The following is a 9,000-nucleotide window of genomic DNA, read 5'->3' on the forward strand; positions in this document are numbered from 1 at the left end:
TGCAAAGAATCCTTATATCGAAGGATGGACCCCAGACGGAAATTATCCCCGACTGAAAATTGTGCTGCCCTGATAGACCCAAGGGAGCCCTACAAACTGACATCAGGAACCTGGACTGGTGAGTTTTCTTTCCCAGGGAAAATGGCCAAAGGATGTGAACAGGGGCCCCTTGCTCTGGGCTGGGACTGGAGTTCAAAAAGTCAGAACATCGAAAGATGGACCCCAGACCGATATTGACCCCATCCCATATTTTTCTGCCCTGATAGACCCAAGGGAGCCCTACAAACTGACATCAGCAACCTGGACTGGTGTGTTTTCTTTCCCAGGGAAAATGACCAAAGGATGTGCCCAGGGGCCCCTGGCACTAGGCTGGGACTTCACTGAAAAAATCCTTATATCGAGGGATGGACCCCAGACCGAAATTGTCCCTCCCTCAAACTTATGCTGCCCTGATAGAGCCAAGGGAGCCCTAGAAACTGACATCAGGATCCTGGACTGCTGAGTTTTCTTTCCCAGGGAAAATGGCAAAAGGATGTGCCCAGGGGCCCCTGGCCCTGGGTTTCGACTTGAGTGCAGAAAATCCTTATATCGAAGGATGGATAGCAGACTGAAGTTGTCCCCTCCTAAAGGTTCTTCTGCCCTGATAGAGCCAAGGGAGCCCTACAAACTGACATCAGCAACCTGGACTGGTGAGTTTTCTTTCCCAGGGAAAATGGCCAAAGGGTGTGCCCAGGGGCCCCTGGCTCTGGACTGAAACTGGATTTCCAAAAGTCAATACATCGAAGGATGCATCCCAGACCGAAGTTGTCCCCTCCTCAAACTTGTGCTGCCCTGATAGGCCCAAGGGAACTCTACAAACTGACATCAGGAGCCTGGACTGGTAAGTTTTCTTTCCCAGGGAAAATGGCCAAAGGATGTGCCCAGGGGCCCCTGGCCCTGGGCTGGGACCTCGCTGCAAAAAAATCCAGATATCAAAGAATGGATCGCAGACCGAAGTTGTCCCTACCTCAAATTTGTGCTGCCCCGATAGACCCAAGGGAGCCCTACAAACTGACATCAGCAACCTGGACTGGTGAGTTTATTTTCCCAGGGAAGGTGGCGAAAGGATGTGCTCAGGGGCTCCTGGCCCTGGGCTGGGACCTGAGTGCAGAAAATCCTTATATCGAAGAATGGATCGCAGACCAAAATTCTCCCCACCTAGAACTTGTGCTGCCCTGGTAGACCCAAGGGAGCCCTAGAAACTGACATCAGGAACCTGGACTGGTGAGTTTTCTTTCCCAGGGAAAATGGCCAAAGGATGTGCCCAGGGGACCGTGCCTCTGGGCTGCGACGTGACTGCAAAAATTCCTTATATCGAAGGATGGATCGAAGACCGATGTTGTCCTCAGCCAAAACTTGTGCTGCCCTGATAGACCCAAGGGAGCCCTACAAACTGACATCAGCAACCTGGACTGGTGAGTTTTCTTTCCCAGGGAAAATGGCCAAAGGATGTGCCCAGGTGCCCCTGGCCTTTGGGCTGGGTCCTGACTCCAAAAAATCCTTGTATCTAAGGATGGATCGCAGACCGAAGTTGTCCCTACCTCAAACTTGTCCTGCCCTGATAGACCCAAGGGAGCTCTACAAACTGACATCAGGAACCTGGACTGGTGAGTTTTCTTTTCCAGGGAAAATGGCCAAAGGATGTGCCCAGGGGCCCCTGGCCCTGGGCTGGAACCTGACTTCAAATATCCTTATATCAATGGATGGACCCCAGACCGATATTGTCTGCACCTCAAATTTGTGCTACCCTGATAGGCCCAATGGAGCCCTACAAACTGACATCAAGAACCTGGACTGGTGAGTTTTCTTTCCCAGGGAAAATGGCCAAAGGATGTGCCCAGGGGCCGCTGGCCCTAGGATGGGGCCTGAGTGCAGAAAATCCTTATATCGAAAGATGGATAGCAGACTGAAGTTGTCCCCTCCTAAAGGTTCTTCTGCCCTGATAGACCCAAGGGAGCCCTACAAACTGACATCAGGAAGCAGGACTGCTGAGTTTTCTCTCCCAGGGAAAATGGCCAAAGGATGTGCCCAGGGGCTCCTGGCCCTGAGCTGGGACCTGACTGCAAAGAATCCTTATATCGAAGGATGGACCCCAGACGGAAATTATCCCCGACTGAAAATTGTGCTGCCCTGATAGACCCAAGGGAGCCCTACAAACTGACATCAGGAACCTGGACTGGTGAGTTTTCTTTCCCAGGGAAAATGGTCAAAGGATGTGCCCAGGGGCCCCTGGCTCTGGACTCTGACTGGATTTCAAAAAGTCAATACATCGAAGGATGCATCCCAGACCGAAGTTTTCGCCTCCTCAAACTTGTGCTGCCCTGATAGGCCCAAGGGAACTCTATAAACTGACATCAGAAACCTGGACTGGTGAGTTTTCTTTCCCAGGGAAAATGGCCAAAGGATGTGCCCAGGGGCCCCAAGCACAGGGCTGGGGCCTGACTTCGAATATCCTTATATCAATGGATGGACCCCAGACCGATATTGTCTGCACCTCAAATTTGTGCTACCCTGATAGACCCAATGGAGCCCTACAAACTTACATCAGGAACCTGGACTGGTGAGTTTTCTTTCCCAGGGAAAATGGCCAAAGGATGTGCCCAGGGGCCGCTGGCCCTAGGCTGGGGCCTGAGTGCCGAAAATCCTTATATCGAAAGATGGATAGCAGACTGAAGTTGTCCCCTCCTAAAGGTTCTTCTGCCCTGATAGACCCAAGGGAGCCCTACAAACTGACATCAGCAACCTGGACTGGTGAGTTTTCTCTCCCAGGGAAAATGGCCAAAGGATGTGCCCTGGGGCCCCTGGCCCTGAGCTGAGACCTGATTGCAGAAAATCCGTATATAGAAGGATGGATAGCAGACTGAAATTGTCCCCTCCTAAATGTTCTTCTGCCCTGATAGACCCAAGGGAGCCCTACAAACTGACATCAGGAACCAGGACTGCTGAGTTTTCTCTCCCAGGGAAAATGGCCAAAGGATGTGCCCAGGGGCTCCTGGCCCTGAGCTGGGACCTGACTGCAAAGAATCCTTATATCGAAGGATGTACCCCAGACGGAAATTATCCCCGACTGAAAATTGTGCTGCCCTGATAGACCCAAGGGAGCCCTACAAACTGACATCAGGAACCTGGACTGCTGAGTTTTCCTTCCCAGGGAAAATGGCAGAAGGATGTGACCAGGGGCGCCTGGCCCTGGGTTTCGACTTGAGTGCAGAAAATCCTTATATCGAAGGATGGATAGCAGACTGAAGTTGTCCCCTCCTAAAGGTTCTTCTGCCCTGATAGACCCAAGGGAGCCCTACAAACTGACATCACCAATCTGGAATGGTGAGTTTTCTTTCCCAGGGAAAATGACCAAAGGATGTGCTCAGGGGCCCGTGGCCCTGAGCTGAGACCTAATTGCAGAAAACCCTTATATCGAAGGATGGATAGCAGACTGAAGTTGTCCCCTCCTAAAGGTTCTTCGGCCCTGATAGACCCAAGGGAGCCCTACAAAGTGACATCAGGAACCTGGACTGGTGAGTTTTCTTTTCCAGGGAAAATGACCAAAGGATGTGCCCAGGGGCCCCTGGCCCTGGGCTGGAACCTGACTGCAAAGAATCCTTGTATCGAAGGATGGACCCCAGACTGAAGTTGTCCCCTCCTCAAACTTGTGCTGCCCTGATAGACCCAAGGGAGCCCTACAAACTGACATCAGCGACCTGGACTGGTGAGTTTTCTTTCCCAGGGAAAATGGCCAAAGGATGTGCCCAGGGGCCCCTGGCCCTGGGCTGGAACCTGAATGCAAAAAATCCCTATATCGAAGGATGGACCCCAGACCAAAGTTGTCCCCTTTTCAAATTTCTGCTGCGCAGATAGACCCAAGGGAGCCCTACAAACTGACATCAGCAACCTGGACTGGTGAGTTTTCTTTCCCAGGGAAAATGGCCAAAGGATGTGCCCAGGGGCCCCAAGCACAGGGCTGGGACCTGACTGCAAAAAATCCTTGTATCGAAGGATGGACCCCAGACTGAAGTTGTCCCCTCCTCAAACTTGTGCTGCCCTGATAGACCCAAGGGAGCCCTACAAACTGACATCAGGAACCTGGACTGGTGAGTTTTCTTTCCCAGGGAAAATGGCCAAAGGATGTGCACAGGGGCCCCAAGCACAGGGCTGGGACCTGACTGCAAAGGATCCTTATATCGAAGGATGGATAGCAGACTGAAGTTGTCCCCTCCTCAAAGTTGTGCTGCCCTGATAGACCCAAGGGAGCTCTACAAACTGACATCAGCAACCTGGACTGGTGAGTTTTCTTTCCCAGGGAAAATGGCCAAAGGATGTGCCCAGGAGCCCCTGGCACTGGGCTGTGACCTGAGTGTAGAAAATCCTTATATCGAAGTATGGATAGCAGACTGAAGTTGTCCCCTCCTCAAGGTTTTTCTGCCCAGATAGACCCAAGGGAGCCCTACAAAGTGACATCAGGTACCTGGACGGGTGAGTTTTCTTTCCCAGGGAAAATGGCCAAAGGATGTGCCCAGGGGCTCCTGGACCTGGGCTAGAACCTGACTTCAAAAAATCCATATATCGAAGGATGTACGCCAGATGGAAATTGTCCCCGACTGAAAATTCTGCTGCCCTGATAGACCCAAGGGAGCCCTACAAACTCACATCAGGAACCTGGACTGGTGAGTTTTCTTTCCCAGGGAAAATGGCCAAAGGATGTGCTCAGGGGCCCCTGGCACAGGGCTGATACCTGAGTGCAGAAATTCCTTATATCGAAGGATGGATCCCAGACCGATGTTGTCCCCAGCCAAAACTTGTGCTGCCCTGATAGACCCAAGGGAGCCCAACAAACTGGCATCAGGAACCTGGACGGGTGAGTTTTCTTTCCCAGGGAAAATGGCCAAAGGGTGTGCTCAGGGGCCCCTGGCCCTCGGCTGGGGCCTGACTCCAAAAAATCCTTATATCGATGTATGGATCGCAGACCGAAGTTGTCCGTATCTCAGACTTGGCCTGCCCTGATAGACCCAAGGGAGCCCTACAAACTGACATCAGCAACCTGGACTGGTGAGTTTTCTTTCCCAGGAAAATGGTCAAAGGATGTGCCCAGGGGCCTCTGGCACTGGGCTTAGGCCTGAGTGCAGTAAATCCTTATATCGAAGGACGGATAGCATACTGAAATTGTCCCCTCCTCAAGGTTTTTCTGCCCTGATAGACCCAAGGGAGCCCTACAAACTGACATCAGGAACCTGGACTGGTGAGTTTTCTTTCCCAGGGAAAATGGCCAAAGGATGTGAACAGGGGCCCCTTGCTCTGGGCTGGGACTGGAGTTCAAAAAGTCAGAACATCGAAAGATGGACCCCAGACCGATATTGACCCCATCCCATATTTTTGCTGCCCTGATAGACCCAAGGGAGCCCTACAAACTGACATCAGCAACCTGGACTGGTGTGTTTTCTTTCCCAGGGAAAATGACCAAAGGATGTGCCCAGGGGCCCCTGGCACTAGGCTGGGACCTCACTGCAAAAAATCCTTATATCGAGGGATGGACCCCAGACCGAAATTGTCCCTCCCTCAAACTTATGCTGCCCTGATAGACCCAAGGGAGCCCTACAAACTGACATCAGCAACCTGGACTGGTGAGTTTTCTTTCCCAGGGAAAATGGCCAAAGGATGTGCCCAGGGGCCCCTGGCTCTGGACTGAAACTGGATTTCCAAAAGTCAATACATCGAAGGATGCATCCCAGACCGAAGTTGTCCCCTCCTCAAACTTTTGCTGCCCTGATAGGCCCAAGGGAACTCTACAAACTGACATCAGGAGCCTGGACTGGTAAGTTTTCTTTCCCAGGGAAAATGGCCAAAGGATGTGCCCAGGGGCCCCTGGCCCTGGGCTGGGACCTCACTGCAAAAAAATCCTTATATCAAAGAATGGATCGCAGACCGAAGTTGTCCCTACCTCAAATTTGTGCTGCCCCGATAGACCCAAGGGAGCCCTACAAACTGACATCAGCAACCTGGACTGGTGAGTTTATTTTCCCAGGGAAGGTGGCGAAAGGATGTGCTCAGGGGCCCCTGGCCCTGGGCTGGGACCTGAGTGCAGAAAATCCTTATATCGAAGAATGGATCGCAGACCAAAATTCTCCCCACCTAGAACTTGTGCTGCCCTGGTAGACCCAAGGGAGCCCTAGAAACTGACATCAGGAACCTGGACTGGTGAGTTTTCTTTCCCAGGGAAAATGGCCAAAGGATGTGCCCAGGGGACCGTGCCTCTGGGCTGCGACGTGACTGCAAAAATTCCTTATATCGAAGGATGGATCGAAGACCGATGTTGTCCTCAGCCAAAACTTGTGCTGCCCTGATAGACCCAAGGGAGCCCTACAAACTGACATCAGCAACCTGGACTGGTGAGTTTTCTTTCCCAGGGAAAATGGCCAAAGGATGTGCCCAGGTGCCCCTGGCCTTTGGGCTGGGTCCTGACTCCAAAAAATCCTTGTATCTAAGGATGGATCGCAGACCGAAGTTGTCCCTACCTCAAACTTGTCCTGCCCTGATAGACCCAAGGGAGCTCTACAAACTGACATCAGGAACCTGGACTGGTGAGTTTTCTTTTCCAGGGAAAATGGCCAAAGGATGTGCCCAGGGGCCCCTGGCCCTGGGCTGGGACCTCACTGCAAAAAAATCCTTATATCAAAGAATGGATCGCAGACCGAATTTGTCCCTACCTCAAATTTGTGCTGCCCCGATAGACCCAAGGGAGCCCTACAAACTGACATCAGCAACCTGGATTGGTGAGTTTATTTTCCCAGGGAAGGTGGCGAAAGGATGTGCTCAGGGGCCCCTGGCCCTGGGCTGGGACCTGAGTGCAGAAAATCCTTATATCGAAGAATGGATCGCAGACCAAAATTCTCCCCACCTAGAACTTGTGCTGCCCTGGTAGACCCAAGGGAGCCCTAGAAACTGACATCAGGAACCTGGACTGGTGAGTTTTCTTTCCCAGGGAAAATGGCCAAAGGATGTGCCCAGGGGACCGTGCCTCTGGGCTGCGACGTGACTGCAAAAATTCCTTATATCGAAGGATGGATCGAAGACCGATGTTGTCCTCAGCCAAAACTTGTGCTGCCCTGATAGACCCAAGGGAGCCCTACAAACTGACATCAGCAACCTGGACTGGTGAGTTTTCTTTCCCAGGGAAAATGGCCAAAGGATCTGCCCAGGTGCCCCTGGCCTTTGGGCTGGGTCCTGACTCCAAAAAATCCTTGTATCTAAGGATGGATCGCAGACCGATGTTGTCCCTACCTCAAACTTGTCCTGCCCTGATAGACCCAAGGGAGCTCTACAAACTGACATCAGGAACCTGGACTGGTGAGTTTTCTTTTCCAGGGAAAATGGCCAAAGGATGTGCCCAGGGGCCCCTGGCCCTGGGCTGGAACCTGACTTCAAATATCCTTATATCAATGGATGGACCCCAGACCGATATTGTCTGCACCTCAAATTTTTGCTACCCTGATAGGCCCAATGGAGCCCTACAAACTGACATCAAGAACCTGGACTGGTGAGTTTTCTTTCCCAGGGAAAATGGCCAAAGGATGTGCCCAGGGGCCGCTGGCCCTAGGATGGGGCCTGAGTGCAGAAAATCCTTATATCGAAAGATGGATAGCAGACTGAAGTTGTCCCCTCCTAAAGGTTCTTCTGCCCTGATAGACCCAAGGGAGCCCTACAAACTGACATCAGGAAGCAGGACTGCTGAGTTTTCTCTCCCAGGGAAAATGGCCAAAGGATGTGCCCAGGGGCTCCTGGCCCTGAGCTGGGACCTGACTGCAAAGAATCCTTATATCGAAGGATGGACCCCAGACGGAAATTATCCCCGACTGAAAATTGTGCTGCCCTGATAGACCCAAGGGAGCCCTACAAACTGACATCAGGAACCTGGACTGGTGAGTTTTCTTTCCCAGGGAAAATGGCCAAAGGATGTGAACAGGGGCCCCTTGCTCTGGGCTGGGACTGGAGTTCAAAAAGTCAGAACATCGAAAGATGGACCCCAGACCGATATTGACCCCATCCCATATTTTTCTGCCCTGATAGACCCAAGGGAGCCCTACAAACTGACATCAGCAACCTGGACTGGTGTGTTTTCTTTCCCAGGGAAAATGACCAAAGGATGTGCCCAGGGGCCCCTGGCACTAGGCTGGGACTTCACTGAAAAAATCCTTATATCGAGGGATGGACCCCAGACCGAAATTGTCCCTCCCTCAAACTTATGCTGCCCTGATAGAGCCAAGGGAGCCCTAGAAACTGACATCAGGATCCTGGACTGCTGAGTTTTCTTTCCCAGGGAAAATGGCAAAAGGATGTGCCCAGGGGCCCCTGGCCCTGGGTTTCGACTTGAGTGCAGAAAATCCTTATATCGAAGGATGGATAGCAGACTGAAGTTGTCCCCTCCTAAAGGTTCTTCTGCCCTGATAGAGCCAAGGGAGCCCTACAAACTGACATCAGCAACCTGGACTGGTGAGTTTTCTTTCCCAGGGAAAATGGCCAAAGGGTGTGCCCAGGGGCCCCTGGCTCTGGACTGAAACTGGATTTCCAAAAGTCAATACATCGAAGGATGCATCCCAGACCGAAGTTGTCCCCTCCTCAAACTTGTGCTGCCCTGATAGGCCCAAGGGAACTCTACAAACTGACATCAGGAGCCTGGACTGGTAAGTTTTCTTTCCCAGGGAAAATGGCCAAAGGATGTGCCCAGGGGCCCCTGGCCCTGGGCTGGGACCTCGCTGCAAAAAAATCCTTATATCAAAGAATGGATCGCAGGCCGAAGTTGTCCCTACCTCAAATTTGTGCTGCCCCGATAGACCCAAGGGAGCCCTACAAACTGACATCAGCAACCTGGACTGGTGAGTTTATTTTCCCAGGGAAGGTGGCGAAAGGATGTGCTCAGGGGCTCCTGGCCCTGGGCTGGGACCTGAGTGCAGAAAATCCTTATATCGAAGA

General features: G+C 52.2%; 1 long non-coding RNA gene across 1 annotated transcript; it reads left to right on the forward strand.

Annotated features, from left to right (window-relative positions):
* Positions 1-3,933: 3,933 nt before the first annotated feature.
* On the forward strand, positions 3,934-8,750 carry LOC146764933 (uncharacterized). The gene is made up of 4 exons (XR_014950477.1): positions 3,934-4,700; positions 4,797-4,891; positions 5,000-5,082; positions 5,213-8,750. It is a non-coding gene; the product is annotated as an uncharacterized LOC146764933 (long non-coding RNA).
* The last annotated feature ends 250 nt before the right edge of the window (positions 8,751-9,000 follow it).

This window comes from Lonchura striata, chromosome 30 (genome assembly GCF_050655825.1).
Source record: "Lonchura striata isolate lonStrDom1 chromosome 30, ASM5065582v1, whole genome shotgun sequence".
Classification (NCBI taxonomy): domain Eukaryota; kingdom Metazoa; phylum Chordata; class Aves; order Passeriformes; family Estrildidae; genus Lonchura; species Lonchura striata.